Source organism: Aquarana catesbeiana, linkage group LG11 (assembly GCF_042186555.1).
Source record: "Aquarana catesbeiana isolate 2022-GZ linkage group LG11, ASM4218655v1, whole genome shotgun sequence".
Taxonomy (NCBI): Eukaryota; Metazoa; Chordata; class Amphibia; order Anura; family Ranidae; genus Aquarana; species Aquarana catesbeiana.
The window spans coordinates 105,073,225-105,096,884 of record NC_133334.1 but is presented as its reverse complement, the minus strand read 5'-3'; the positions used below and the strand labels follow the sequence as shown (position 1 = coordinate 105,096,884).

Here is a 23,660-nt window from a genome sequence, read left to right as displayed (position 1 = left end):
CCAATGTGGCAACTTTATTAAAACAAATCATCAGGGACATCTGTAAATTGCCACTCAAGAAAAATAATCCACAAAATCTGACTGACGAGGAAAACAAGGCCCTGGAATCTTTGTGTAAAAACAAGTCCATTATAGTAAAAGTTTCAGACAAAGGAGGTAATGTTTTTTTTTACAAATCAATGTGTCAGAAAATTCTGTTATAGACCTATCCCAGTTGGGTTGATTGACCAATTCAACAGGGAATTTTATACATTTGTTGACCAAGCATATGAAGGAGGCATCATCCCAAATGACCTCTATGAATTCATTGGGATCAAACACCCGAGGGTGGCTACCTTTTATAGCCTCCCTAAAATACATAAGGACTCAACAAATCCTACAGGACGTCCCATAGTTTCCAGAAATGAAAGCATTTCCGAGAATCTGAGCAGAGTAATAGATGCATATTTACAATCATACGTCCTAACCATGCCTTCATTCATCAAAGACGCGATTCATTTTCTACAAACAATTGATGAATTGTGCCCCATCCTACGCCAACCTGTATCTGGGGGAGTGGGAACGATCCCTCCTCAGTGGCGAGGACCTTGTCCAGTATACGAGACACAGCTCCAATACATCGACTACATCTTCATTGTCTGGGAGGGACCAGAAGAAACTCTGATGGAGTTCTTCAACAAGATCATTTGAATTTAAAATTCACAATGGTACATGACAAGAATACCATCACATTTTTGGATGTTCAAGTATTTTGTAACTCTGAAAGAAAACTTTGCAGCACTCTGTTCTGGAAGAGCATTGCCAGGAACGCCGTGCTGCATGCTGCATGCTGATACTTTTCACCCTACCTCATTGAAAAATTCTATTCCGTATGGACAATACCTGCGACAGAAATTGTTCTAACGACATCCTCTTTAAAGAGGAAGCAGGTAAACTCCAAGATAGGCTGTTAGAGAGAGGCTACAGCCGTTCCTGCTTACATAAAGCATATAATAGAATGGCTGCAAAGTCTCGAAATTAACTTCTCTTCAAATCCAACCCTAAAAAAGCTTCAGACTGTGATCCAATCAGGAAACAACACAAGCAAATTAGAGAAATCATTCAACGCCACTTGACAATACTTACGGACGATTCAAAAGTCCAGAAGTTTATATCCAATGTCTCTTCTATCACATCCAAGAGAGCCACATCGGTAAATGAATACAAGGGGGAGTCCAGGAAGAAACACTGCCCAGCATGGGCTCTTTTCCGTGTGGCCACTGCCCCCTCATTAGGAGAGAGAAGATGTTTCTTCTCCCCAATGGGGAAACCTTTCTACCTATCCACTTTGCTAATTGCCAGACTTGCCGACTGGTCTACATGATGGCATGTGAATGCGGCGCATTCTGCATATGAAAAACAAAACAAGAGTTTTGGTGCCGCATCACTAAACACATATACAGCATCCAGATAGGAAATCGATATTTACCACTTGGTAGACATGTAGTCTTTAAACACTTGACCACTGGGCACTTAAACCCCCTTAATAACCAGACAAATTTTCAGCTTTTGGTGCTCTCACATTTTGAATGACAATTACTCAGTCATGCAACACTGTATCTATATGTAATTTTTGTCCTTTTTTTCACCCAAATAGAGCTTTCTTTTGGTGGTATTTAATCACTGCTGGGTTCTTTATTTTTTGCACTATAAAAGAAAAAAAAAAAAATCTATAAAAAAAATGAATTTTTCTTCGTTTTTGTTATAAAATTTTGCAAATTAGTAATTTTTCTTCATATATTTTGGACAAAATTTATACCGCTACATATCTTTGGTAAAAATAACCCAAGTCGGTGGATATTATTTGGTCTTTGTGAAAGTTATAGAGTCCAAAAGCTATGGTGCCAATATCTGAAAATTGATCACACCTGAAGTACTGACGGCCTATCTAATTTCTTGAGACCCTAACATGCCAGAAAAGTACAAATACCCCCCAAATGACCCCTTTTTTTGGAAAGAAGACATTCCAAGGTATTTAGAAAGATGCATGGTGAGTTTTTTGAAGTTGTCATTTTTTTCCACAATTCTTTGCAAAATCAAGGTTTTTTTCAAGGTTTTTTTTTTTTCTTTTTTTTTTTTTCACAAAATTGTCATATTAGCAGGTTATTTCTCACACACAGCATATGCATACCACAAATTACACTCCAAAACACATTCTGCTATTACTCCCGAGTATGGCAATACCACATGTGTGAGACTTTTACACAGCGTGGCCACATACAGAGGCCCAACATGCACGGAGCACCTTCAGGTGTTCTGGAGCACCCAGGCCAATTCTGACATTTTTATCCTACATTTAAAAATCATCATTTATTTGCTAGAAAATTACATAGAACCCCAAAACATTATATATATATGTTTTTTTAGCAAAGACCCTAGAGAATACAATGGCGGTCATTGCAACTTTTTATCTTGCACGGTATTTGCGCAGCAATTTTTCGAACCCGTTTTTTTGGGCTTTAAAAAAAATCAAAACAGTAAAGTTAGCCCAATGTTTTTGCATAATGTGAAAGATGAAGTTACGCCGAGTAAATAGATACCCAACATGTGACCTTTCAAAATTGCACACGCGTGTGGAATGGCGCCAAACTTCGCTACTTAGAAATCCCCATAGGCGACGCTTTAACATTTTTTACTGGTTACATGTTTTGAGTTACAGAGGAGGTCTAGGGCCAAAATTATTGCTCTCGCTCTACCAATTGCAGTGATACCTCACATGCGTGGTTTGAATACCGTTTTAATATGTGGGCTGGACTTACGTTTGTGTTCGCTTCTGCATGCGAGCACACGGGGACAGGGGCACTTTAAATTTTTTTTTTTTTATTGTTCATTTTACTTTATTTATTTTAGTTTGACGCTTTTTTCCAAAAAAAAAATTTTTTTTGATCACTTTTATTCCTATTACAAGGAATGTAAACATCCCTTGTAATAGGAATATGGCACGACAGGTCCTCTTTACAGGGAGATATGGGGTCAATAAGATGCCACATCTCACCTCTAGGATGGGAAGCCTGAAATAAAAAAAAAAAAAAAAACGATCCTAGCTTTGATCGTATCGGTGAGTCGGAAGAAGCACTGGAGGGCGGCAGGAGGGGGGGACGTCCCCTCTCACCTCCCATAAGAACGATCAAGCAGTGGAACAGCCGCTATGATCATTCCTATGGTGTAGGGAATCGCTGGCTGAAAAAGCTGATATCTGAATGATGCCTGTAGCTGCACCCATCATTCAAATATCCCCGCACAAAGTCAAGGACGTCATATGACGGCCGGCGGGTGGAAAGTGGTTAAAACTAGGGTTGTCCCGATACTGATAATAGTATCGGGATCGATACCGAGCATTTGCGCAAGTACTTGTACTTGCACAAATGCTCCCGATGCCTAAGCCGATACCTTGGGAGAGACGCAGAGTCAGTGGGAGGAGCGGAGGGCGGAGTCAGCGGGCGGAGCGGAGGGCGGAGCAGAGAGCTGAGCAGAGAGCGAGTCCTCCACGTCCTCAAGCAGAGAGTGCAGGGCTCGGCGACCGGAGCCGTCACATCGGTAATGGAAGTGACGCTCCGTGTTGCCGCTACGTCGTCAGTGCTTAAGAATCCCGACGCCCATCTTGGTATACCCTGCCAGCAGCGGACATCTTGTTACACCCAGCCCATATAGTTCAGGCTGAACTATATGGGCTGGGTGTAACAAGATGTCTGCTGCTGCTGCTTTATTGAGGCCGAGTGCAAGGTGTACCAAAATGGGCGTTGCAGAGGCAGCATAGAAAAGTAAATCGTCTCATACCCATAAGTGCCAGCCATCAATCAGTGACATCTGTTAGTGCCCATCCAGCCAGTGCCACTGCCAGTCATCAGTCAGTACCAGCCATCAGTGTGTGCCACCTATCAGTGCGTGCCACATATCAGTGCCCATCATTGCGTGCCACCTATCAGTGCTCATCAGTGCCACCTATTAGTGCTCATCAGTCAGCGTCATCTATCAGTGCCAGCCATCAGTGTGTGCCACCTATCAGTGCCCATTAGTGTGTGCCACCTATCAGTGCCCATTAGTGTGTGCCACCTATCAGTGCGTACCACCTATCAGTGCCCATCAGTCAGTGCCACCTTTCAGTGCCACTGCCCAGCCAAGAGTGTGTGCCACCTATCAGTGCTCATCAGCGCTGCATAATCAGTGCCACCTATCAGTGCTTATTGGTGCTGCATAATTAGTGCCACCTATTAGTGCACTGCTCATCAGTGCCATCTATCAGTGCGCCTCATTCAGTGCCAGCCATCAGTGCGTGCCACGTATCAGTGCCCATTAGTGCGTGCCACCTGTCAGTGCCACCTATCAGTACCCAGACATCAGTGTGTGCCACCTATCAGTGCTCATCAATGCTGCATAATGAGTGCCACCTATCAGTGCTCATCACTCAGTGGTATCTATCAGTGCCAGTCAGTGCCACCCATCAGTGCCATCCATCAGTGCATGCCACCTATCAGTGCCCAGCCATCAGTGTGTGCCACCTATCAGTGCTGCATAATCAGTGCCACCTATCAGTGCATATCACTCAGTGCCATCTATCAGTGCCAGCCAGTCAGTGCCACCCATAAGTGCCCATCCATCAGTGCGTGCCACCTATCAGTGCTGCTTAATCAGTGCCACCTATCAGTGCCCAACAGTGCTGTACATTAGGGCCATCTTATCAGTGCAGCCTATCAGTGCCACCTCAGTGTAGCCTATCAGTGCAGCCTCATTAGCACACATCAGTGAAGGAGAAAAAGTACTTATTTACAAAATACAAATAAAAAACTGTCACATGACATTAAAAAGAAGTATTGGTAATCGGTATCGGCGAGTACTTGCAAAAAAGTATCGACACTCGTACTCGGTCTTAAAAAAGTGATATCGGGATAACCCTAGTTAAAACGCTTTTTTTTTTAACACAAAGTTGTCCATTTATACAATATTTCTAACACATAGCATGTACATACCAAAAATGACACCCCAAAATAGATTCTCCTACTCCTCCTGAGTACGGCGATACCACATATGTGAGACTTCCACAGCCTGGCCACATACAGAGGCCGAGTACAGCCGAGTATGGCCGAGCATGGCTAGGTATGGCTGGGTATGGCTGAGCATGGCCGGGTATGGTTGTGTATGGCAGGGTATTGCAGGGTATCGCCGAGTATGACTGGGTATGGCAGAGTATGGCTGGGTATCACCGAGTATTGCAGAGTATTGCGGGGTATTGCAGAGTATGGCTGGGTATGGCAGAGTATTGCGGGGTATTGCAGAGTATGGCGGGGTATTGCAGAGTATGGCAGGGTATGGCAGGGTATCGCTGAGTATGGCTGAGCATGGCTGGGTATGGCTGAGTATGGCAGGGTATTGCAGGGTATCGCCGAGTATGACTGGGTATGGCAGAGTATGGCTGGGTATCACCGAGTATTGCAGAGTATGGCAGAGTATTGCGGGTTATGGCAGAGTATTGCGGGGTATGGTAGAGTATTGCGGGGTATTGCAGAGTATTGCGGGGTATTGCAAAGTATTGCGGGGTATTGCAGGGTATTGCAGAGTATTGTGGGGTATTGCAGAGTATTGCAGGGTATTGCAGAGTATTGTGGGGTATTGCAGAGTATTGCAGGGAGCCAGCCTATTGCATCACACCCTATTGCTGACTTCCCGCTGACTTTTAAAAGTTCCTTGGCGTGGGCCTTTTTCGGCGCGGGTGCAGCAGATCGTACCATTGCTGTTTACAACCTATGTCTGAAGCGGATCAAGCGTGACCAGAACAGCAGCTGCTTGGGCACCACATAGAGGATACACCATGTCCATGACCACCACTGTTGACTGTAGAAAAAGAGACTGCTTGCCCTCTTTTAGTGGCCTGTTAGTGTCTGTCTCTCCTTGGTGACCTTCCAGACTTGATGTTTTTTTTGTAACACAGCACTACACACCGCACTACACTGTATTATATACTGTGTACACCAAGTGAAGTGTTAGAAACAGTACACCACCGAATGCACTGTATATATAGGCTACATTGAATGCAGAGTATATATATAAATATATATATATATATATATATATATATATATATATATATATATATATATATATATATATATATATATATATATATATATATACACACACACACTAAACTGTATATATATCTATATTAATAAACCACCTGGAGTGTATTAGAAACTGTACACACTGTATTAGATCCTGTGTACATCGCCTGCACTCTATTAGAAGCTGTACAACAGCTGAACTGTATTATATACTGTGTACACCACCTGAAGTGTATTAGAAACTGTACACACTGTATTATATACTGTGTACACCGCCTGCACTGTATTAGAAACTGTACAATGGCTGCACTGTATTATATACAGTGTACGCCACCAGAAGTGTATTAGAAACTGTACACCCTGTATTATATACTGTGTACACTGCCTTAAGTGTATTAGAAACTATACACCACTGAATGCACTGTATTTATAGGCTACACTGAATGCAAAGTGTATATACATACATATATATGACTATATATACATATAGATAGATATATATATATATATATATATATATATATATATATATATAGATAGATATACAGTCAGGTCCATAAATATTGGGACATCGACACAATTCTAATCTTTTTGGCTATATACACCACCACAATGGATTTGAAATGAAACGAACAAGATGTGCTTTAACTGCAGACTTTCAGCTTTAATTTGAGGGTATTTACATCCAAATCAGGTGAACGGTGTAGGAATTACAACAGTTTGTATATGTGCCTCCCACTTTTTAAGGGACCAAAAGTAATGGGACAATTGGCTGCTCAGCTGTTCCATGGCCAGGTGTGTGTTATTCCCTCATTATCCCATTTACAAGGAGCAGATAAAAGGTCCAGAGTTCATTTCAAGTGTGCTATTTGCATTTGGAATCTGTTGCTGTCAATTCTCAATATGAGATCCTAAGAGCTGTCACTATCAATCATTAGGCTGAAAAAACAATACAAACCCATCAGAGAGATTGCAAAAACATTAGGTGTGGCCAAATCAATTGTTTGGAACATCCTTAAAAAGAAAGAATGCACCGGTGAGCTCAGCAACACCAAAAGACCCGGAAGACCACGGAAAACAACTGTGGTGGATGACCAAAGAATTCTTTCCCTGGTGAAGAAAACACCCCTCACAATAGTTGGCCAGATCAAGAACACTCTCCAGGAGGTAGGTGTTTGTGTGTCAAAGTCAAAAATCAAGAGAAGACTTAACCAGAGTGAATACAGAGGGTTCACCACAAGATGTAAACCTTTGGTGAGCCTCAAAAACAGGAAGGCCAGATTAGAGTTTGCCAAACAACATCTAAAAAAGCCTTCACAGTTCTGGAACAACATCCTATGGACAGATGAGACCAAGATCAACTTGTACCAGAGTGATGGGAAGAGAAGAGTATGGAGAACGAAAGGAACTGCTCATGATCCAAAGCATCCCACCTCATCAGTGAAGCATGGTGGTGGTTGTGTCATGGCGTGGGCATGTATAGCTGCCAATGGAACTGGTTCTCTTGTATTTATTGACAATGTGACTGCAAAATGCTTCAGAACTTATTGGACAGCGCTTCACAGTGCAGATGGACAATGACGCGAAGCATACTGCGAAAGCAACCAAAGAGTTTTTTAAGGGAAAGAAGTGGAATGTTATCCACTTCAGCCCCGGAAGGTTTTACCCCCTTCCTCCCTAGAGCACTTTTTACAATTTGGCACTGTGCCGCTTTAACTGCTAATTGCGCGGTCATGCAATGTTGTACCCAAATGAAATTTGTGTCCTTTTTTCCCACAAATAGAGCTTTCTTTTGATGGTATTTGATCACCCCTGCGGTTTTTATTTTTTGCGCTATAAATGGAAAAAGACCGAATATTTTGAAAAAAAATTATATATTGTACTTTTTGTTATAAAAAAAAATCCAATAAACTCAATTTTAGTCATACATTTAGGCCAAAATGTATTCAGCCACATGTCTTTGGTAAAAAAAAAGTCAATAAGCGTATATTTATTGGTTTGCGCAAAAGTTATAGCGTCTACAAACTAGGGTACATTTTCTGGAATTTACACAGCTTTTAGTTTATGACTGCCTATCTCATTTCTTGAGGTGCTAAAATGGCAGGGCAGTACAACACCCCCCCCCCCCCCCATGACCCCATTTTGGAAAGTAGACACCCCAAGGAAATTGCTGAGAGGCATGTTGAGCCCATTGAATATTTAATTTTTTTGTCCCAAGTGATTGAATAATGACAAAAAAAAAACAATTTTACAAAAAGTTGTCACTAAATGAATATTGCTCACACATGCCATGGTTATATGTGGGAAAAGCAGAAAACAAGTGTAGAGCTATACAGTGTCCAACATGAACGCCAATTGGCCAATCAGTATGCAGTAAAAGGAATCAACCATATCTATGAAAATAAAAATAGATAGTCCTCATGCAAACATTTTGAAACAAAAACTTCCGGCGTCCAAAATGCAGACAAGCACACTCCCACCGAGAGATGAAAAGGCTTACCGGATAAGGTGGACCCAAAGGGGCATACGCCGAGTTGGGCCGGATAAGGCTTAGGTGGTGAGTGGCTGTGCTTGGCCCGAAGAGGTGATGTTTGTGAGTGGTCCCACGAATTACTGTATCCCTCTAAACGGTACCCGGATCTTGAAGGGTGTAGGTAATCTCGCGGATGTAGATGGTCCTGCAGATCACGGAAGGATGGGGTATCACGTGGATGAATCCCTCGAGGCGATATTCCATGAGCCCGAAGCTGATGTTAATAGGTGAGAAGAGAAAGAAATGGCCACATAGTGTAAATCCGAAAACAAAAATTTTTATTTAAAATTAAGATATACACTCACATGTAGATCCAAAATAAAAACAGCGCTGTGAGAAAGTGGCAACAGTGGGGTCCTCTGATCCCAAATCCTAACTTCCCGCCGGGTGATCAGGAGGGGGTGAAACCCTTATTAGGTAATAAACGGCGGGTGCCCTGACACTATAAAAAACGAACTAACCAGCGTCACCCGTAACAGTTATACGGTGATCACTGGTTAAAGGGTTAACTAGGGGGCAATCAGGGGGTTAAAACCTTTACTAGGTAGTATATGGGGGTACCTGACGCTATAAAAACCTGACGGCGAACCTAAATACTTACCTGCCTAACTAGCGTCACCTGTGACACCAATACAGCGATCAGATAAACGATCGCTTAGTGACACTGGCGACGGCAGGTGATCAAGGGGTTAAAACTTTATTAGGGGGGTTAGGGGGGTACCCTAGACCTAAAGGGGCCTACCACTAACTGCCCTACCATTTATAACTGTCACAAATGACACCAATGCAATAATCAGTAAAGAAAAAAAAAATTAAAAAAACTGCTATTGGTGTCACTGTGACAGGGGGTGCAGGGGGGTGATTGGGGGGTGAAAAGTGTGCCTAGAGTGTTCTACTGTAATGTTTGGTGCACTTACTTGATGTTTTCTCTCCTCGGAAGCCGGAACGAAAAGGCTTCACGAGGAGTGATGACATCACTCCCTCTGCTGCTGTTTACATTACAGCAGCAGAGGACGATTGCCATTCACCATGAATCAGTGGCCTCCCCCTCAGCTCCGATTGCTCCTGACACTAATCCCACCACCGCAGGCACCAGGGGGGGGTCCAATCGGACCCCCCCCGTCCGTGGGCAGGCAGGGACGTACAGGTAAGCCCTTATGCCTGCCTGTGCCATTGTGCCGACGTACATCGGCATGCGGCGGTCGGCAACTGGTTATGCAATGGCCAAGTCAATCATCTGACCTGAATCCGATTGAGCATGCATTTCACTTGCTAAAGACAAAACTGAAGGGAAAAGGATTTGCAACCAAGTATTAAAAAGTGAAAGTTTGATGGATGATTGTTAATCTGTCCCATTACTTTTGGTCCCTTAAAAAGTGGGATGCACATATACAAACTGTTGTAATTCCTACACTATTCACCTGATTTGGATGTAAATACCCTCAAATTAAAGCTGAAAGTCTGCAGTTAAAGCGGGGGTCCACCTATCTATCGTTTTTTTTTTTTTTAGTTCATTCACAAACTTTTCTTCTCAGCATTACATACTCACATATTGTGTGTAATATGTCCGCCTGTGTCAGATTTCGTTGGAAAGAATAACTTATATTATTCACTGCAGGCGGTTTCCATCTTCATTGTGGGCATTTGAAGCCCACAAGCATTTATTTCCTGGATGTGGTGAATGCTGTGCTCCCAGCATTCACTGCTCGTTCCCGCACATGCTCAGTGGCATCCTGGGAAGCCTGAGACTAGCTCCCAGGAGTCTGGGAGAGGCTAGAAACACGCCTACTCCCACGGGAGGAGAACCAGGAAGTGCAAAGAAGAATAGAAAAATAAAAGGTAATTACGGCGATTTAAATTTTTTTAAAGGGCATGTCAGCATCTAGGCAAGGAAGAGAATACATACAGATATTGTTCAAAATTTGGGTGGAACTCCGCTTTAAAGCACATCTTGTTCATTTCATTTCAAATCCATTGTGGTGGCGTATAGAGCCAAAAAGATTAGAATTGTGTTGATGTCCCAATATTTATGGACCCGATTGTATTTAAATATATATATTTTGATACACCGCCTGAAGTGTATTACATACTGAACACTGCTGAATGCACTGTATATACGCTACACCGAATGCAGAGTATATATATATCTATGTATTGATACACCACCTTTAGTGTATTATATACTGTACACCACTGAATGCACTATATATAGGCTACACTGAATGCAGAGTGTATATATTAGACTTTGGCAACAAAAGTGAGTACACCCCTAAGTGAAAATGTCCAAATTGGGCCCAAAGTGTCAATATTTTGTGTGGCCACCATTATTTTCCAGCACTGCCTTAACCCTCTTGGGCATGGAGTTCACCAGAGCTTCACACGTTACCACTGGAGTCCTCTTCCAGTCCTCCATGAGGACATCACGGAGCTGATGGATGTTAGAGACCTTCTGCTATTCCACCTTCCGTTTGAGGATGCCCCACAGATGCTCAATAGGGTTTAGGTCTGGAGACATGCTTGGCCAGTCCATCACCTTTACCCTCAGCTTCTTTAGCAAGGCAGTGGTCATCTTGGAGGTGTGTTTTGGGGTGGTTATCATGTTGGATTACTGCCCTGCAGCCCAGTCTCTGAAGGGAGGGGATCATGCTCTGCTTCAGTATGTCACAGTACATGTTGGCATTCATGGTTCCCTCAATGAACTGTAGCTCCCCAGTGCCGGAAGCACTCAGGCAGCCCCAGACCATGACACTCCCACCACCATGTTTGACTATAGGCAAGACACACTTGTCTTTGTACTCCTCATCTGGTTGCCGCCACACACACTTAACACCATCTAAACCAAATAAGCTTATCTTGGTCTCATCAGACCACAGGACATGGTTCCAGTAATTCATGTCCTTAGTCTCCTTGTTGTCAGCAAACTGTTTGCGGGCTTTCTTGTGCATCATCTTTAGAAGAGGCTTTCTTCTGGAACGACAGCCATGCAGACCAATTTGATGCAGTGTGCGGCAATGCTGGCAGCACTCATACGTCTATTTCCCAAAGACAACCTCTGGATATGATGCTGAGCACGTGCACTCAACTTCTTTGGTCGACCATGGGGAGGCCCGTTCTGAGTGGAACCTGTCCTGTTAAACCGCTGTATGGTCTTGGCTGCAGCTCAGTTTCAGGGTCTTGGCAATCTTCTTATAGCCTAGGCCATCTTTATGTAGAGCAACAATTCTTTTTTTCAGATCCTCAGAGAGTTCTTTGCCATGAGGTGCCATGTTGAACTTCCAGTGACCAGTATGAGAGAGTGAGAGCGATAACACCAAATTTAACACACCTGCTCCCCATTCACACCTGAGACCTTGTTATCACTAACGAGTCACATGACACCAGGGAGGGAAAATGGCTAATTGGGCCCAATTTGGACATTTTCACTTAGGGGTGTACTCACTTTTGTTGCCAGCGGTTTAGACATTAATGGCTGTGTGTTGAGTTATTTTGAGGGGACAGCAGATTTACACTGTTATACAAGCTGTACACTCACTACTTTACATTGTAGCAAAGTGTAATTTCTTCAGTGTTGTCACATGAAAAGATATATTAAAATATTTACAAAAATGTGAGGGGTGTACTCACTTTTGTGAGATACTGTAAGTAGCTCATTCATCTTAAAGTATAACTAAAGGTAAAACATTATATATATATATACAGTATATATATATATATATATATATATATATATATATATATATATATATATATATATATATACATACATATATATATATCTATATATATATATATATATATATATATATATATATATATATATATATATATATATATATATATAGATATTTATATCTATATATATATATAGATATTTATATATATATATATTTATTCATACACTGCCTGAAGTGTATTACATACTGTACATCGCTGAATGCACTGTATATATGTGCTACACTGAATGCAGAGTGTATATATATATATACTAGACTGTATATATATATATATATCAAATACACTGCCACTAACTAAATAACCTACCTGCTTAATCTAACTCAAGCTACAGCATCTCTCCATCCACAAATAAGTTTGGAAATACCTCTCACAAGATTGCTACCTCTCCAATGGGGAGAATAGCAATCTATCCCTATAACTTTTAAAGTGGAAGGGTCTCCGTTATGGTGAAGGCAGTAATGTTTGAAGAGACCATGGTAATTGTAACCTTTACATATATTAATTATGTGTGTGCATTCCAAAAGTTAAACACCTCTAGTGGTATATGAGATAAAGTGTTCAATGTCATATGACTTAGAAGTTCTATAAGAAGTAAAAGATCTTGTTCTACAAGTTTTACCACTAGTGGTCTTACAAATTTTACATTTACGACACAGTGGTTGATTTTTCTTTAGTAAGGTGTCCCGTTTAATTCTAGAAACCTTATATACCTTATTTTGTTTCTCCTCATGATAACCCTTTTCTAAGAAACACTTCTTCAAGATCCGAGACTGGATCTTAGAGTCCTCTAATCTGGAACATTTACATGTTATCCTAAGGTTTTGTCCTTTGGGGATGGCCTAAGCCACATTAGGTGATGACAACTACCATGGGGGATGTACCAATTTCTGCCAGTTTCCTTGAAATAGGTACAGGTAACAAAATGATTTAATTTAGGTAGGATTATGCGCACTATTGTTTCTGGGCTGTACTACGGATACAACTAACAATTAACACACACATGGTATCGCTGCAATAGCCAGGAGCAGGAGAATTTATTTAGGGTTGTTCTTTGGTGGAAGGCTATGGTAGTAGCAAGAAATATACAGCTAAATTAAAAAATATATTTTTACTATTTTGGGCAAGTTTTTACATTGATAATAAAATAAAAAAATCAGGAGATATCCATTACCATTTACCACCAAAGGAAAGCCCAATTTGTCCTAAACAAAATGGTATAAATACAGTATATACAGTGTAGCACCCTGATGTTTAGGAAGGGTTGCTAGTAAATTTACCTGCCAGGTACAGTTGCCTTGGCCAATTGATAGGAGATCAATTGATTCCACCCTAATTCTGGAATTGCTGCACTTCTCTCTTCTGTCACTAGATGGCTGGGTATCTGGTGGCACTATATAAGACAAGGGCATTGCAAGGACAGATTAGGAATAGATGGGGTATCTCAGCCAATGGGCAGTGATCTTCTTGGGTCCCTTGCCTTGCTGGGAGAGCCTATTTATTTGGGTGAGGTCAGGTGATCGGGGTTCTGTGCCACCTGGATGGCTGTCTGGGTGGACGTGTGTTGTATTGTCCCAAGCTGCTAGGCCAGAGCCTGAGGCTTATCCCGGGGACATCTGGCTGTTAGGCTGTCTGAGGGCCTATCCAGAAGCAGCACAGGGTTGGGACTGCGGCTTGCAGTCCAACCAGAAGCGACGGTTCTGCCAGCCAGAGAACCTGTCATGGCCGGAGGTAGAGGGAAAGCTGTTGTTTCTAAGGGACCATCCACCTTGTTACCAGGGACCATCATGAGTAGCTGAAGCAGGTACCAGAGCAGAATTCTCACCAACCGGGGACGGTGAAGAATTGGGAAACTTCAGCAGGTGTCAAGCCAGGGACCCAGCCAGCGGAGGTGAGGCTTGTAGAGCAGTCTTGTGTGCCATGCCAGGGACTTGGCAGGCCACTGTGGTGACGCTTGAGTATCTGTGAGTGCCAAGCTAGGGACCCAGCAGGGACACGGGGACAACGCTTGAGGAAGATACTCAGTGAGAGAATTGGACGAGCTCAGGAGATCCAGTGGCAGTGGATAAGCGGGTCTAGGTTATAGACTGGGAGCTCAGTCGAGTAAAGATCGAAAGAGGAGAAAGTGAAAGAGTTCATTGCAACCTTTGTTAGAAACTGTTCAAGATTGTTGCCACAGGAGACAGCGTTTCCCTGCATGGCTGTCTACCTATAGAAATCTCGGAGTCTGCTAATTAACATTGCAACTACTGAAGGGTGTCCTGGCCCTAAACCTTCTCTCCCAAAGTTCTGTTTAAGAGACAATAAATCTGTTTGCATTCAAGAATTGTCTGTTGCCCATTAATCCATCTTACATTGCACCCACCATGCCTCGTAAACCACTCTACACAGAAGAATGTCGGCTGTTCCTAACTCTAGACGTCACCATAAGGCCTAGGAAGGTCCGGGACTTGGATACAACAGTTTTACTAACACATGTCAAAATTGCAAATTGTGCTTAGGCATTAACATTTGTTTTTACTTTAGGTGCAAAGGGGTTAATATCACAAAGTTAGTTGAAAATAACTGGAGCTATTTGCAGAGCTTTGCTACATTATTGGCTTTTCCAGCACCGTTTACAAAATTTGAAGCAGGTGTGCAGCAAGGTTATGTCTTTAAACTGTAATCAAACTGAAATGATTATATGTAAATGAGATGCACACCTGTTTAATATTTAGGTCTGCAGTTCTTGATGAAGAAGGTGCAACCGTGGACTGGGTAATGAAGGTGCAGCATAACACAGTTAAAGTGGTCATACATTAAAATATTGAAGAATGTTTATTAGTGTGCTGCACCTTGTTGTTTTCCAACTCTCACATTTACCGACTGTTTGCTTTAATTGTGGGTAATGATGTTTCTCAATATTTTGAGCTGTATTTTCTCTCTGTGGAACACAGTCTGTTTGCAGGTGCTGCTGATTTCTGTCTTCCTTGTGTAAGTTCACACTCTATACTGTCTTTCCATCAAATGCTGTCATTGTGTGAATTACTAGTATTACCATCTTGCAAAACTTGGATCCTCTAAACAAGGAGCAAATGCTAAAGTGACTTAACTGCTATCCATCACGATTTATTAAATCTTCAGAGCGGCTAGGGCTGTAGACAGATTACTGCATTACAAAGTGATTTAAGACCCGGCTGTGTCTTGCAGCTGGCCAGATCTGAAGGCTTACATTCCTTAGCATGAGGGTTAGAGCAGACAAAGCAACACAAATAAAATGTTTTACTTAAGTACTCTGCTGCACTTAAAGGTGTTGTAAAGGCAGAAGGGTTTTTATCAGAATGCATTCTATGCCTTTTTCTAAACCTTTTGCGTGTAGCAGCTGCCCCAGCACCCCCCTAATTACCTACCAGAGCCCCTTTTCTCTCCAGCGATGTCCACAATCCCCTCAGCCATCCAGGACACTCCTCCTGATTGGCTGAGAAAGAGCAGCGGTGCCATTGGCCAATCAGGGGAGAGAGGGGGCAGGGCCAGGTTGGGGCTCCATGTCTGAATGGATACAAAGAGCTCTGACTTGGCTTGGGTGCCCCCTGTAGCAAGCTGCTGGTTGAGGGGCACGCAAAGGAGGGAAGGGCTAGGAGCAGCGAAGAGGGGTCAGAGAAGAGAAGGATCTGGGCTGCTCTGTGCAAAATCAACTGCACAGAGGAGGTAGGTATAACATGTTTGTTATTTTTTTTTTTTAAAGTGAGCCTTTACAATCACTTTAAAATTACAAAATATTGATTTGTGGTGCTCAGATACAATGTAGTTCTGCCTTAAGATCAAGGATATGTAAATATTTGAATGTCCATATCCTAGCCACAGTTCTGCTTTAAGATGCTTAATGGGAAATGGAGCCCTGGGTAGAGACTAATAATGTTTATGAAGCATGTTACAACGACCCCTGCACTGAACATCCCATTTACATGCTTCATATATATTATGAATAGGACCAGTGTAGAGATTATAAAACTTTATTTTGCAGCATAAATGCAAATTACCAGAGTAAAGCTGACTATTAAAAAAAAAAAAAAGTATGCTTTAGGTGACCCTACCAAAGCAATCCATTCAGCTGTTAAATTTTTCACAGCCTAAGATTTCAATGCTTGTGTCGTGAACTTTGAGCAATAATTTTCCAGCAATGCTATAGATACAGAGATGATTGAGAGCTTGTTTTTAAGTGCATTTATTGTATTTTCAGAATGTTTAAATACTTTAGTAAACATAATCTGGGCACACTTTCACTCCCTGCTGATGGCTCCTAGTGGCCCTAATCATGTGGCCACTGTAACTGACTATCACATCAATCACACCACTGGCTCCTCCGTAAACTGTGACAGTTCAGTTAGTATGCAGTAGAACCCAATGAACACATATACCTGTACGTAGCAGCTGGGTGTTAAGACTCACCTGCTCTGCTGCCACCTATATAGAGTAACAGGTAAAGAAGCCCTGTCAATAATTTTTAGATTTTAAACTACAGCTAAGCTTGAAAAGAAATGAGTAGAGGGCAGGAGGCGGAGCCTAGCAGAGCAGACATGCATTGTTAGAGCTCCACACCGCTGAGGAGAGAAGAGAAGGACAAAGCGGAGCCTGCAGGCTCAAAAGGTATCCATTTGAACCTTTTTGCCCCAGGGAACAAACTGTGAAAGTTTGGGCAGGAAATATGGTACTGGGAGGAAACCGTGGCAGAAATAAAAATCACCTCACAAAGAGCTCACTCACTGCAGCTGAAGCAGCTCCAGTCACCTCACAAGATACAGCATCAGGGCGCTCTCACAGACAGAAAATGTCACAGCAAGACTCTCCATTTGAGTCAGATACAGAACAAATCCTCTCACAAACTTCTCCACAAGCCTCCTCAGCATCCCCAGTAATATTTTTACAATTTGAAAAGATGCTTCATAAGGCTTTAAAACAAACCTCAGACCAAATAACAAACAGCCTAACCAAGGAAATAAGAGAGCTGGGAAACCGCACCGCAGCCTTAGAAATAAAAATGGATGAAATTGAAATTACAACCCAAGAAAATATAACAGAATTGGAACAATTAAAAAAAGAGAATTTAATACTTCAAACTAAGTTTGAAGATTACGAAAATAGAGCCAGACGTTCAAACTTGCGCATAAGGGGAATACCTGAAACTGTGACAGACCTGCAATCTACTATTACTGCTCTATTACAAGAACTAAAGCCAGATATCCCTATTGAACGTTTAGAACTGGACAGAGTACACAGAGCCCTCACAGCCAAAAAGAAAGATGGACCCCCACGTGATATAATCACAAAATTTCATTATTACAGAACGAAAGAACAAATACTAATTGCTGCAAGAGAAAAAAAGGAACTTAATTTTCAAGGACACAATTATCAAATTTTTGCTGACCTATCCCAACTTACTATTACTAAAAGACGATCCATGAAACCCCAACTAATGGAACTGCAACGCCACAACATTATGTATCAATGGGGCTTCCCCTTTTCAGTCAGATTTAACTACCAAGGTACAATTTACAGAAGCAGATCAGCAGATGAACTACAACAAACCCTTTTAAAATTAAATCTGACAGAACCCACAAGCAGCAACACTCCCACACGCAGAAGAATGGCATCATCTTCACCTTCAGGCAGCACCCAGAAAATTTCAGAACAAAATGGGAATCATCATTCTCACAAAAGAGGCCGTTATGCCACATCATCCATGGACCAAGAAGATTCAATGGACTGACATCCTAATTCCTGATATCTCTTCATTTATTATACTAAGAGATGGTTCTCTATAAAAAAACCTGTATTTATAACTGAATGTAACTGCATTCTGATAGTCACACACTGTGTGGGATCATGTTACATTCCAGTTATATTTCTTATTACTTCTGATTCATATAGCCTTAGAATATATAAGTGAAATAAGGAAATTCTTGTTCAGTTATATATTATCAGGTAATAACAATAGATTTATTACTTTTTAGGACAAATATGTTCAATAATCCAGAAGTAATGGAAGCTTTTTCTTTCTTTTCTTAAAACAAATATATTATTACCTAACTAGTTCCTAGAATTATGTTTTTGTTTATTCTAATCTGAAGCAATACAACCTCAATTTTATGAGTTAACATATCTAAACAGTTACATATGAATAAAATATGTAATTGTTTACTCTAAAAGGGTTAAAATCCAAAAATAATTCAAACTATCTTCATCAATAGCAAAGTTATTAACAGTACCTTTCTAACTGAATTATTTAGCCTAGGGCAAGACTAACCATATACAACCACCCTGTAATAAATAATTTCAACAAAAACTATATTCTGCACTCCAATTAATGAAACATCATTTTGATGTCTTTTGACATAGCACTTCTCTCCTGTAAGCGGAAGATCCGTGTACCCCCATTAGCCCTCCTCATTCTCCCAACCATATTATGTGGGAGTGTGACGAAGGCACTTATTCCCCTGAGAGAGATATTTATTCTCTTTCACGGGTAAATTGTGATTACTTGCAAAAAATAATTTATACAATGTATCATCTAATCTCATATGTTTTTTGTTTACTCTTTACTCCAGAATTCACTGGTTTCTTTTCTATCTATTCATCTCTTCAGTCCACACAGGTTGATCTGCGCAGTCAGCTCTGCATAACAAAAAGTAAGTCAAAACTATTTGATCTATTGCCATGGCACCACTGAATATACTTTCCCTGAATGTTCAGGGAATAAATGTCCCTCAAAAAAGGACCAAAGCCTTCCGTACTTTCCATAACAAAAAGGCTCACATAGTATGCCTCCAAGAAACACACTTCACCAAAGATTGTACTCCAAAATATATTTCTCCTTTTTATCAACAAATTTACACGGCTTCTGCCTGTACCAAGCAAAGGGGAACTCTAATTGCATTTCACGGATCCACACCATTCACCTTATCATCAGAAATTAAAGACCCAGAAGGTAGATACCTGATACTCATGGGTTATATAATGGATACAGCAATCACGGTGATTTCCTACTATGCTCCTAACAAACAACCTACACCATTCCTCTCACATATATTAGAAGTGATTAATACACACAAAATAGGAACAGTGATAATGTGTGGGGATTCGAACCAGGTCCTCCTCCCATTTCTAGATAAATCACCTTTTACACCATCCAAAATAACCTCTAGATTACCTTTTTCTCAACTTCTTTCCAAATACAATCTGGTAGATTCGTGGAGAGAAAGTAACCCAATGAAAAAGAAATTCACTTATTTCTTGCACCCTCATCAAACCTTCACCAGAAAAGATCATATTTTTCTAACATTAGGAATGATACCAGAAATTATTGCATCAGATATAATTCCGATTCCGTGGTCTGACCATAATGCAGTATACACTACTATAGCCTCAGCCATACCAAAAGCGCATGACCCAACGTGGTACTTACCGGACATAATGCTCAAACACCCACTACATCAGATGGCCATTGAACAAGCTTTAAAGGAATACATATCAATTAATAATACAACAGACATCTCCCCAATAACACTGTGGGAAGCTCATAAGCCTGTCTTGCGTGGTACAATACAAAGACAAATGGCACTATTTAAACGGGAACGCAAAAATCTAGCAAAAAAACTAGAACTCAATTTTAATGCAGCCTACATATCATTTCAAGATAATCCATCTCAGAGTACAAAATCTCATCTGGAAAAATCTAGATTGGAATACGATCTATTTCTCACTGAGTCAGTTGATAAATCCCTCAAACGCTCCAAACACAATTTCTACATGAATACAAACAAACCAGGTACATATTTGGCTCGGGCATTAAATTCAACTAACAAATCTTTCAAACCAATACGTTTGAAATTATCAAAAAATGTTTACACTTGTAATCCAGTTAAAATAGTCCATAAATTTCACTCACATCTCGCAACTTTATACAAGACAAACAATGAATTTAATCCTACAGAGGCTGAATCCTTCTTCTCAAAAATAACCTTACCTGAGTTATCTCAGAATCAAAAAAGCAGTTTGGATGAGCCTATAACTATAGATGAAGTTGCTAACGCCATAAAAGACCTAAAACTTAACAAAAGACCAGGCCCAGACGGCTACTCGGCTTTATACTATAAAACATTCTCAGAAATACTCTCTCCCATTCTCACTGAAACTTTTAACAAACTTCTAGATGGACATTCTTTTCGGCAAGAAACACTAATGGCAATTGTTTGTATGATCCCAAAACCCCTTTCTGATGATACTTCCTGTGTGAATTATCGGCCTATCTCTCTGTTAAACCTCGATATTAAATTATTAGCAAAAATAATAGCAAAACGCCTCAATAGCATTATAGGAAAATTAATACATAGAGATCAAGTAGGCTTCATGCCAAATAGACAGGCAGGCGATAATATACGCAGGGCAGTGTTATTGGCACATATTGCTAAAAAACGGAAAATCCCTTTATGTTTTCTATCTCTCGATATTAAGAGGGCATTTGACACAGTATCCTGGCAATATATGCAATATTCTTTACAAAAATGGGGTTTTGGACCCCACTTTTTAACATGGATCAAAGCATTATATAATAAACCCAAAGCCTATATAAAATATGCTGGATACAAATCTGAAGCCTTTAATATCGAAAGAGGTACCTGACAGGGTTGCCCATTATCTCCCTTATTATTTGCCCTTATACTCGAACCCATGGCCCAATACATCAGAACAAACCAAACTATAACTGGCATTGAAGTAGGAGGTATTACACACAAATTATGTATATTTGCAGACGATATATTACTTTTTCTATCATCACCACAGGTCTCTGGTCCTAACTTAATACCAGCTCTTGATGGATTTGCAGCCCTATCCGGCCTTATGATTAATCCTAAGAAATGCCTAGTGCTTAATATTTCACTCACAAACATGGAATTGATCCCGGCTAGGGCTGCACTCCCATTCACATGGGCAGAAAAATCAATCCCATATCTTGGAATTCATTTAACAGCATCTCATTCTGACTTATTCTCAACCAATTATCCTCCTGTATTAAGACAGATCACAAATCTAATAAAACAATGGTCGCAACTTCCTTTATCCTGGATAGGGAAGATTAATGCAATCAAAATTACTATTCTACCCAAATTGCTTTATCTATTCAGAGTCCTCCCTATTCCAATTCCTTCCTATTTTTTGAGAATAGTACAAAAAAGAGCAACTTCGTTTATATGGGGCTCTTCTAAACCACGTATACCTATACACACACTACATCTTCCCAAAAATAAAGGAGGCCTGGGATACCCTAATTTTACTAACTACTACAGAGCAGCACATTTGGCCAGTCTGTCCAAATACCATGCAAAACAGGAAATCCCATTATGGGTATTTATAGAGGCTTCAGAAAATGACCCTCTATTAATATCAAATTTATTATGGCTTGATCCTAAAGACCGCTTTAAAATTCATAATCCCATAACTAAACACTTCTTATCTCTCTGGGATAAACTAAAAACCAAATATCAGTTACAATCTCCACACAATCCTCTCCTTTCTTTTATCAGAAATCCGGCCTTTTATCCGGCATGGATCTACCCAAATTCTTTTAAAGCTTGAACAACATCAGGCATTCAGACACTAAATGACTTCATAGCATCTACATCATTCCTTTCATTCCCATCGCTTAGAGAAAAATATGATCTACCAAACTCTGAGATATTTAGATATCTCCAAATCAAAAATTTCTATACACCATTTCTAAAGGGGGATACACCATTATCCCAATTATCCATTTTTGAATCAATCTGTACAAAAGATCCATTTGCTAAAGGTACAATTTCATCACTTTATAATCAATTATATGGAGTAGCAAATCTTAATAGACCCTCTTACGTTCAGAGGTGGGAGGAGGACCTGGGACGAACTTTAGAAGACACGGACTGGTCTAACATATGGCTCACATCTATGTCATCTTCACTCAACATCTTAGCACTGGAGACAAATTATAAAGTCCTAACTCGCTGGTACCTTGTACCCGCTAGAGTGGCAAAATATTCACCTAATACCTCAGCTCTTTGTTTTCGAGGATGCCCAGAAATAGGCACATATTTACACATATGGTGGACGTGCCCAGTAATCCAAACCTTCTGGAAGGAAGTCTTCGTGATTGCATCTAAAATATTTAAAAAAATAATACAACCAGATCCATATTTAACTTTACTTAATCTAAAACCGGAATGGTTAACACTCTCTCAATTCAAACTTATGATCCAACTAATAACGGCTGCAAAACAAACAGTGGCCAAGGCATGGAAATCTCCTACATTGGTACTAGCAGAAACAATTCACAGAATGAATAATACAATGTCCCATGCTAAGATGGTAGCCATCGATCAAAATCAAATTCCAAAATTTGAAAAACTTTGGCATCCTTGGATAAAACAACAGTTCCTGTCAAACTTCAATGACTCTGTCCTGTTGCCATGGTAACAGATTAAATGACTTACAGAGACACCCATTCTAAGGCTTCAAAGAGAACTAAAAAGAATAATAAACTGACGAGCGGGACAACCTTGTGGACCATACCCCTACCTTTCAACCTTTTTTCTTCTTTCTCTTTCCTTTTCTCCACCTTACGATTAAAGCTCATTATCAGAATTTATTTGACCTATATACACTCTACTTGTAAACAATATGTATAGTAGGTATAAATCATTTAAATACCTACAAAAGTAACTAAGGAAATGATATATATCTTTAATTTAGGTTTACGTGAACCCAATGTTTAATATTTGAAATTTCATGATATTTACCTATATAAACCCTACTGTAAAACAATGAGCTTACTTTATAAATCCTTGTAAACTTACTTTATGTATCTTTATAACATTGTATACTCAATAAACTTCTTTTGACAAGGAAAAGAAATGAGTATATAGTTGACCCTTCTGCCACCAGCTTCATCAGTATCTGCTATATTCTAGCGCTACACTGGGTAAAACTTATGGGTGTGCTGGATGACTGGTCTTCTGCTGCGTGCTGGTATCTATAGTGATGCAGGGAAATGAGAAAGAAACCGAGAGGGGACAATCTTAGAAGGGTCAGACACACACATTTCTAGCTAACATAGCCACTGAAGACAGCAGGTACTTGAAAAGCAGATGGAAGGGTTTTTATTTTGCAATGATCCTTTAGATTTGAGATTTATAATAGTGAAAGAGTCTCTTCAAATCTTGACAAAGAGGGACAAATATACTGTTAAGAAGGATGGGTGGGAACTAGGGTGAATTACCTACAAGACAACC

The 23,660-nt window shown here is 40.5% G+C and overlaps 1 protein-coding gene across 4 annotated transcripts in view; it reads right to left on the bottom strand.

Annotated features, from left to right (window-relative positions):
- The window catches only part of TSPAN4 (tetraspanin 4), a 2,224,117-nt gene that overhangs the window by 1,627,989 nt on the left and 572,468 nt on the right, over nt 1-23,660 (bottom strand). For 2 of the 4 annotated variants that reach the window (XM_073604831.1, XM_073604833.1), the window contains one exon: nt 8,596-8,842. The exons of the other annotated variants lie outside the window; for them this stretch is intronic. The gene's annotated coding sequence lies outside the window, so the exon portion shown is untranslated. The remainder of the gene's footprint in view (nt 1-8,595; nt 8,843-23,660) is intronic. 4 annotated transcript variants of the gene reach the window in all.